Raw genomic sequence first — 9,945 nt, 5'->3', positions numbered from 1 at the left:
TATGGTTCTCAATGTGGGACAATTCTGTCCCTCAAAAAATCTTTGGCAGTATCTGAAGACATTTTTTTGTCACAAGTAGGGGAGTAGAGATGGTGTGAGGGGAGAGATGCTATTAGAATATGGTGGGCAGGTGACAGAGATGCCACCTGTATTAATTTGCTAAGACTCACCAACTCGCATACCACAGATTGAATGATCTAAAGAACACAAAGTTATTTTCTCACAGCTCAGTAGGCTGGATGTCCAAGAACAAGATGCCTTCAAGATTTGGTTCCTCCTGAGGTCTCTCTCCTTGGCTTACAGATGGTAGCTTTCTTGCTATGTACTCACTTGGCCTGTGTAGTCTGTGTGTACAAACCCCCGTGTCTTTCTGGGTGTCCTGATTCTGACCCAGGATATGGGTCAGAATGATTCAGGCCCACCTAAATGACCTTATGGCAATGTAATTAACCCTTTGAAGTCTCTATCACCAAACACAGTCAGAATACTAAGGGTTAGGGCTTGCGCATATGGATTTAGAGGGAAAACTATTCATTTCACAACACTCTGCCCTCTAAATACCCTAGAATTGACGTCCTTCTCAAAAGCAAAATATATTCACCCCACCCGAACAGCCCAAATTATTTTATTTTAAGATTCATTTATTTATTTATTTGACAGACAGAGATCACAAGTAGGCAGAGAGGCAGGCAGAGGGGGGCGGGAAGCAGGCTCCCCACTGAGCAGAGAGCCCGATGCGGGGCTCGATCCCAGGACCCTGAGATCATGACCTGAGCCGAAGGCAGAGGCTTTAACCCACCGAGCCACCCAGGTGCCCCTCTCCCAGGATTTTTATGGTTTCAGGACACACATTTAGGTCTTTAATCCAGTTTGAATTTATTTTTGTGTATGGTGAAGAAAGTCATCCAGTTTCATTCTTTTTCATGTACCTGTCTAGTTTTCCCAACACCATTTGTTAAAGAGACAGTCTTTTTCCCAACAGGCAGTCCTTCCTGTTTTGTTGAAGATTAATTGACCATATAGTTGTATGTTCATTTCTGGGTTTTCTATTCTGTTCCACTGATCTATGTGTCTATTTTCCTGCCAGTATCATACTTTTTTGATGATTACAGCTTTGTTGTTTTGTTGTCCTTAAAAGGGTTTATTTAATTACTTGAGAGAGACTGAGAGAGAAAGAGAACATAAGTGGAGTAGAAGCAGAAGGAGAAGCAAACTCCCCACTAAGCAGAGAGCCTGATGCAGTGGTTTATCCCAGACCCTGGGATCATGACCTGAGCCGAAGGCAGATGCTTAACTGACTGAGCCACCCAGGTGCCTCATCACTACAGCTTTGTAATATAACTTAAAGTCCAGAATTCTGATGTCTCCAGCTTTGCTCTTCTTTTCCAAGGTTGCTTTGCTATTCACAGTCTTTTGTGGTTCCATGCACATTGTAGGAATACCTGTTCTAGTTCTGGGAAAAATGCTAGTGGTATTTTGATAGGGATTGCATTAAATGTATAGATTGCTTTCGGTAGTATAGATATTTTAACAAGATTTTTTCTTCCAATTCATGAGCACGGGATATCTTTCCATTTCTTTGTGTCATCTATTTCATCAGTGTCTTATAGTTTTCAGAGTCTTTCACGTTTTTTAAACTTAATTTTTTCAGTGTTCCAAGATTCATTGTTTATGCAGCACACCCAGTGCTCTATGCAATACATGCCCTCCTTAAAACCCACCATCAGGTTCACCTACCCCCCCACCCCCTTCCCTCCAAAACCCTCAGTTTGTTTCTCAGAGTCCACAGTGTCTCATGATTGTCTCCCCCTCTGATTTCCCCCAATTCACTTTTCCTTTCCTTCTCTTAATGTCCTCCATGTTATTCCTTATGCTCCACAAGTAAGTGAAACCACATAACTGACTCTCTCTGCTTGACTTATTTCACTCAGCATAATATCCTCCAGTCCCATCCATGTTGATACAAAAGTTGGGTATTCATCCTTTCTGGTGAAGGCATACTATTCCATTGTATATTTGGACCATATCTTCTTTATCAGTAATGTGGCTGGATACAAAATCAATGCACAGAAGTCCGTTGTTTTCTTATACACCAATAATGAAAATATAGAAAGGGAAATTAGGAATCAATTCCATATACTATAACACCAAGAACTAAGATATCTGGGATTAAACCTAACCAAAGAGGTAAAGGATCTGTACTCAAGGAACTACAGACACTCATAAAAGAAACTGGAGAAGACCCAAAAAGATGGAAAAGCATTCCATGCTCATCGATCAGAATAATAAACATTGTTAAAATGTCTCTACTGCCTAGAGCAATCTATACTTCCAATGTCATCCTGATCAAAATTATACTAGTATTTTTCAAAGTGCTGGAACAAACAATCTTAAAATTTTTATGGAATCAGACGAGACCCTGAATTGCTAAGGAAATGGTGAAAAAGAAATACAAAACTGGGAGCATCACATTGCCTGATTTCAAGCTTTACTACAAAGCTGTGATCACCAAGACAGCATGGCACTGGCACAAAAACAGACACATAGACCAGTGGAACAGAGTAGAGTCCAGATATGGACCCACAACTCTATGGTCAAATAATCTTTGACAAAGCAGGAAAAAATAGCCAGTGGAAAAAAGACAGTCTCTTCAATAAATGGTGCTGGGAAAATTGGACAGCTATGTGTAGAAGAATGAAACTTGACCATTCTTTTATACCATACACAAAGATAAACTCGAAATGGATAAAAGACCTCAACGTGAAGCAGGAATCTATCAAAATCTTGGAGGAGAACATAGGCAGTAACTTCTTCAACATCAGCTACAGTAACTTCTTTCAAGATACTTCTCTAAAGGCAAAGGAAACAAAAGCGAAAATGAACTTTTGGGACTTCATCAAGACCAAAAGCTTGTGCACAGCAAAGGAATCTTTCACTTCTTTGATTAGGTTTATTCCTAGGTATCTTATTGGTTTGGGTACAACTAGCTATAAATGGAGTTGTTTTCTGTTTCTCTTCCTGCTGTGTATTTGTTGGTGTATAGAAATGCAACAGATCTCTATATATCGATTTTGTATCCTGTGACTTTACTGAATTTGTATATCAGTTCTAGCAGTTTTTTGGTGGTGTCTTTCTGGTTTTCCACATATAGTATCACGCCATCTGCAAATAGTGAAAGTTTTACTCCTTCCTTGCCAATCTGGTTTCCTTTTATTTCTTTTTGTCTTACTGCTATAGCTAAGACTTCTAGTACTATGTAGAATAAAAGTGGTGAAGATGGACATCCCCCTTCATTCCTGGCCATAGAGGAAAAGCTCTCAGTTTTTCCCCAATAAGGATATTAGCTGTGGGTTCTTCATATATGGCCTTTATTACGTTGAGGTGTGTTCCCTCTAAACATACGGTGTTGAGGACTTTTATCACGAATCGATGTTGTATTTTGCCAAATGCTTTTTCTGCATCTATTGAAATGATCATATGGTTCTTATCTTATCTATCTCTCTGTTGATCAATTCATTTTTCATCCTATAAGAAGACATAACTTTATTAATGTAGAAACAATTAAGATTTCAAACCAAACTGCAATTATTCTTTTGAAACACCAAAAAAAAAAAAAATGATCCTTATTTTCAGATGGATACACTGTCAATTCTTTTTTTTTTTTTTAAGATTTTATTTATTTATTTGACAGAGAGAGATCACAAGTAGGCAGAGAGGCAGGCAGAGAGAGAGAGGGAAGCAGGCTCCCTGCTGAGCAGAGAGCCCGATGCGGGACTCGATCCCAGGACCCTGAGATCATGACCTGAGCCAAAGGCAGCGGCTTAACCCACTGAGCCACCCAGGTGCCCCACTGTCAATTCTATAATAACATTTACAAGGTCATCCCTGGTGTTCTTCAGGACTCAGATACCTTTGCTTCTGACACTTCTGCTTGTGACATGACCAGTTCTCTGTCCTTAACCTCTGCAGACGTTTCCTCAACCTCTTCCTCCTCATTCTCCTCCAGTACAGTTGGAGTCTGTGTGTTCTCCTGCATGTTTGAGACAGCTTCACCTTCAACTTTGAATTTCTCATCAGCAGCTAGTTGTGCCCGCTGAGACAAATCCTTGATCTTGGCTTCCTCTGGGCTCTTGCAGACATCTGGTTTTGTGGTGGAATATTCTTGGACTTCCGGAGAGTGACTCTAGTGACTCCTTTAAGCTGTCATAGACCCATTTCCATAACTTCTTTTCACTCCAGTTCTGTTTTGCTTTACTGACTGGCTCTTTACCAATTTCAGCTGCTGCTGCCAGCAGTTGCCAGTGTGGAATCTTGTTCCTCAAGTTTTGATTCATCAGCACTGGATTCTATTCCAGACCCAGTCTCAGTCTGGGGCTATGGTAAATCCTGATTTTTACCAGGGGTGATTTCTGTGGGTTCAGCTGGCATTGTGCACAGAAAACATGAAACCAAGATGGCAACAGAAAGGGAGGAAGTGAGAGTGTAGCCAGGCTTGTTGCAGAGGGATTATCCTTTCTTTTATTAATGTGATTATCACATTGATTGATTTGTGAATATTGAACCACTGTTGAAACCCAATTATAAATCCCTCTTGATTGCAGTGAATGATTTTTTTAATGTATTGTTGGGTTTGGTTTGTTAGTATTTTGTAGGGTATTGCTGATCTCCTGGAATGAAATTTGAAGTTTTCCTCCTTTTTCTATTTTTTTAGAATAGTTTGAGAAGAGAAGGTTTTAACTCTTTTTTAAATGTTTGGTAAAATTTGTCTGTGAAGCCAACTGGCCCTGGACTTTTGTTGGGAGATCTTCTATTACTACTGGTTATTGGTCTGTTCAAGTTTTCTATTTCTTTCTATTTTAGTTTTGGTACATTAATGTTTCTAGGAATTTATCTATTTCTTTAAGGTTGTCCAATTTGTTGGCATATAGCTTTTCATAATAATCTCTTATAATTTTTTGTATTTCTCCTAATTCGTGATTTTATTTATTTGGGTCCCTTATGTTTTCTTTTTGATAACTTTCGGTAGAGGTTTATCAATTTTATTATTTTTTTTCAAAATATCAACTACTGGTTTCATTGATCTGTTCTCTTTTTTATTTCTTTAGTTTCAATAGCATTTATTTCTGCTGTAGTCTGTGTTATTTCCTTCTCTCTTCTGGCTTTAGGCTTTGTCTGTCATTCTTTTTCTAGCTTCTTTAGGTGTAAGGTTAGGTTGTTTAATCAAGATTCTTCTTGTTTCTTGAAGTAGGCCTGTATTGCTATATACTTCTCTCTTAGGGCCACTTTTTTTCCATCCTAAAGCTTTGGACCACTGTGTTTTCATTTTCATTTGCTTCCATGAACTTTTTTTTCTAATATTTCCTGGCTGACCATTCATTGCTTAGTAGCATATTATTTAATCTCCATTATTTGTGGTCTTTTCAGAGTTTTGGTTTTTTGGATTTTGTTTGCTACTCTGACTTTCTTATCTATTTGTACAATATATATTTCTCCATCCCCTTGCATTCAATCTGCAGATGTCTTTAGGTCTCAAATGTATCTCTAGAGGCAACATATAGATAAGTCTGGTTTCTTACCCATTCTGACAACCTATGTATTTTGATTGGAGCATTTAGCCCATTTACATTCACAGTAGCTATTGATAAATATGTACTTATTGCCATTTTATTACTTCCTTTGTGCTTGTTTCTCAAGATTTTTCTCTGATTCTTTTTTCTGTTACTCCCTTTCTTGTTTTGTTGATTTTCTTTAGTGATGTATTTGGATTTCTTTCTCTTTATCCTTTGCATGTTTATTAGTGGTTTTTTATATATGATTACCATTAGGTTTGTATATAACTACTTCTGCAAATAGCAATCTATATTAAGTTGATGGTCATTTAAGTTTGAACTAATTCTTTCCTGCTCTCCTCCCCACAAACAGTCCCAAATTCTTTTTTTTTTAAGATTTTATTTATTTATTTGACAGACAGAGATCACAAGTAAGCAGAGAAGCAGTCAGAGAGAGAGAAGGAAGCAGGCTCCCTGCTAAGCAGAGAGTCCCATGCGGGGCTCGATCCCAGGACCCTGGCACCATGACCTGAGCCGAAGGCAGAGGCTTTAACCCACTGAGCCACCCAGGCACCCCAAACAGTCCCAAATTCTTAACCCATTCTAGCATCAACTCTAAGTTCCAAATCTCATCTAATATCATGCAAATGAAGTGGGATGTGACTCAAGATATGATTCATCCTGAGGCAGAACTTTCTCTCCAGTTATGATTCTGTGAAAACAGACAAGTAATAGACTTCCAAAATATAATGGTGGACAAGCTAAGACAGATATTCTCATTCCAAAAGGCAGAAATAAGAAAGAAAAAGGGACCAGGGGTCTGAATCAAATCATTCCATTCAAATCAGATCCATTAGGTCATAACGTTCAATAACGTTCAAAAACATTTTCAAATGTTTTACTTAAAAATCTCCTCAGCTAAATGTCCATTCACAAATTCTACCTTCCACATAACACTAGAACACAATTCAGCTAAATCCTTTGCCACTTTCCTCCAACGTTTAATAACATGTTCCTCATTTCCATCTGAGATCTCACTAGAAACATCTTTAATGTCTACATTTCTATCAACAACTTCTTGAATGCGATCTAGACTCTTGCTAACATGCACTCCAAAAGTCTGCTAGCTTCTGCCTATCACCTAGATCCAAAACCACTTCTATAATTTTGGTTATTTGTTATAGCAGCACTCCATTTCTCAGTACCAAATTCTGGATTTTTCAGGGTTCTCTAGGGAAATAGAATGAATTAGAGAGAGAGAGAGAGAGAGAGAGATGGAGAAAGAGAGATAAAAAGAGGGGGAGAGAAAGTGAGATTTATTTAAAGGAATTGACTCACAAAACTTTGGAGGCTTGGTAAATCCAAAATATGATGGGGTAGGCTGGCAGGTTGGAGACTCAGGGAAAAGTTACAATTCAAGTCCAAATCCTTTCTTGTTTGGGAGAGGTCAGTATTTACTCTGTTGAGGCCTTTACCTGATTGGATGAGACCCAATCCCAGTGTGTTTTATTCAAAATCCACCAATTCAAATGTTATTCGCACACAGGAAAACACATTCATAGAAATATCTAGAACATGTGAATATATGGGTGCCAAGGCCCAGCTGAGTTGGCATGTAAAATTAACCATCACATGGCCTCACCCTACAATGCATAAGGCATTCCTCCATAACAAAAAATTATCTGGCCCAGAACATCATTAGCACTGAAGTTGAGAAAGCCTGGTCTCAATTTCTGGGAAGATTATGAGGACATTATAATGAGCATTACATAAGTAATAGCACCTGTAACAAAAATATAAATAATAAAAAGGAAGGAAGGGAGGAAGGAAGGAAGGGAGGGAGGTGGGGGGAGGGAAGATAAGGGAGGGGAAAGGGAGAAGGGAGGGAAAGAAAGGGAGGGAGGGGGGAAGAAAAGAAAAGAAAGGAAGGGGAGGCAAGAGGAGGGGAGAGGAGGGAAAGGAAAAAAGAGAAGAATTTAGATACCCTGGAGGTGAAAATGTGATATACTCTCTCTCTAAGCCACTCTCAGGTCCCACTAGAAGATCTCAGAGAATAGTGGGTAAACTCAATAAATGTCACTGATTAACAGTAAGTAAGCCCTCTGAGTGTGACCACTAGGAGAGGTATATCACCAGTATGTTTTATTTAATTTCATAATATTTCATGGGAGAACTTTTTTCTTAGCCATAGGTTTACTATATACATTTCAAAGGTTAACAATTAAAATAACAGATTTGGCTTATTTTTTTTTCCCCTATCGGCCTCAAACACTTTAGAGTGTTTTGTTTGTTTCTGAGAGTCTTTTGTTCTCTTAAAGCATAAATAGGGGTTTTTATTTGGAAATAAGAGTACTCTGGCCTTCTCCAGAATAGACCACATACTGGGTCACAAATCAGGGCTCAACCGATACCAAAAGACTGAGATTATTCCCTGCATATTCTCAGATCACAATGCTTTGAAACTGGAGCAAGAGTACTCTGGCCAAATACACCTATATAATAATCAGACAGTCTATAGATTTAAAAATTAGTATTCTCACAAATAATAAATCAAGGAGACGCATCCTTAAAAGGGCTTAGTTTGAGTTTTCTGAACTAAGAAAACTTTAAAAAAACAGTTCAAGCATGAATCATGGTGTTATTTATTAGGTTTTCTCCCATAAAATCATTGCTTTATAATTACTAAATTAAAAAGCCTATTTATTATTCTAAAAACTTATAGCCTTGAATGTTTTAGTTTTGTATTATACAATTTTGGCAAAAATTTTGCTATAACTATATCTGGTCATTTTTATTAGATATGAATTAATTACTTAAGGCACCCAAATCCTTTCTTTAAAAAAATGTTATGTTGCATTCACTGTATAGAATTTCACAATTTACTGTGATTGAAGCAGTAAGTGGAGCTCAGAGCATGAGTCCACAGAGGTTTCAATGAAGGAATCAATGAAGTACGAATGATAATTCCAATACAGCCGAAAGTGGTGTATTTATAGTTACTGTGGTGCTTTATAGTTACAAATATGCTGTCAAAAAATTGATTCTCTTTTTTTCCTGAGTATTAAGCACTTGTTTCTAGGTATTTAACTCACCCCTTTAACTTTTTAGTTCATTAAGTTTCACTCACAGAGAAACCGAATGGTTGACTTTCTTGAGGGACTGTTAGCCACACCTTCCTTAAGTCATCACTTCCTTATGAAATACAGCAATAATCCTCAAATTCTGCCCGGAGCCATTCATATATTTAAAGAAAAATCTTAACTTTACAGGACATTTCTCAGGCTGGTTGATGATGCCCAAATGGTTCTTCTTTGGTCTGAGCAGTGTAAGGTGATCAGAATGACAATTTTCACATTTTTTTTAAATTTTTTTATTTTAATAAACATATAATGTATTTTTATCCCCAGGGATACAGGTCTGTGAATCGCCAGGTTTACACATTTCACAGCACTCATCATAGCACATACCCTCCCCAGTGTCCATTTCCCCACCACCCTCTCCCGTCCCCCCTCCCCCCAGCAACCCTCAGTCTGTTTTTTGAGATTGAGTCTTTTAAAGTTTGTCTCCCTCCCAATCCCATCTTTTCATTTTTTCTTTTCCTACCTCCCCCCAACCCCAATTTTCACATTTTTTAAATTAAATTAAAGAAACTTGCACAATGGGTTTTGCTCTCCTTGCAAATTTGAGTGAAGTGTTTTTAGTTGGAAGGAAGACATAAGAAAAGCGAATTGATTTGGATCTCTAGTTAAATCCTGACTGGTTATCAATGAATAAGGAAAGAGGATAGAGTAAATGTAGTCTACTGAAGGTCAAGTAATACTTATTTAAACATCATTTGTAGCACTGGTTACAACGACTCAACTTAATTAACTACAAACTAGATAAAAATTACCCTAGCTCTGAAGCACAATGAAATCCAAATATGCAAATATAACATGACATTGGCCAAACCCATGTTTCCCATTTGAAAGATTTCTTTTCTAGAAATGTTTGGTTTTATTTGTAAGATATTTAATGGCACAGTAGTCATATTATTCAAAGAAATATCAAGTCTAACTCCTAACAAAGGAGAAGTTGAACTATTTGAGTTGAACTCTTTGAGTTGAACTATGAGGGTTCTTTTAATAAACTTTTTATCTTGGAGTAATTTTAGATTTACAGAAAAGTTGCAAAGACAGTACAGAGAGTTCCTATCTACGCCTCATCTAGTTTCCCTTATTAACATTCTACATTGCCACAGTACATGATTCAAAACAAGAAACTGACGCTGGTACATATATTAGTTTCCTATGGCTGCTGTAATAAACTATCATAAACCTGTAGCTTAAAACAACTCACACCTATTCTCCCACAGTTCTGGAGGCCAGAGAATAAAAACAAGATACTCCCAGGGCCA

At 37.7% G+C, this 9,945-nt stretch overlaps 1 pseudogene across 1 annotated transcript; it reads right to left on the bottom strand.

The window, feature by feature from the left end:
- Nucleotides 1-3,895: 3,895 nt before the first annotated feature.
- On the bottom strand, nt 3,896-4,428 carry LOC308338229 (nascent polypeptide-associated complex subunit alpha-like; annotated as a pseudogene). The gene has a single exon. The product of its transcript is annotated as a nascent polypeptide-associated complex subunit alpha-like (transcript).
- Between the last annotated feature and the right edge of the window lie 5,517 nt (nt 4,429-9,945).

This window comes from Martes martes (genome assembly GCF_963455335.1).
Source record: "Martes martes genome assembly, chromosome: 2".
Taxonomy (NCBI): Eukaryota; Metazoa; Chordata; class Mammalia; order Carnivora; family Mustelidae; genus Martes; species Martes martes.
Note: the sequence above shows the minus strand (reverse complement) of the source record. Positions and strands in the feature narration are given on the sequence as shown.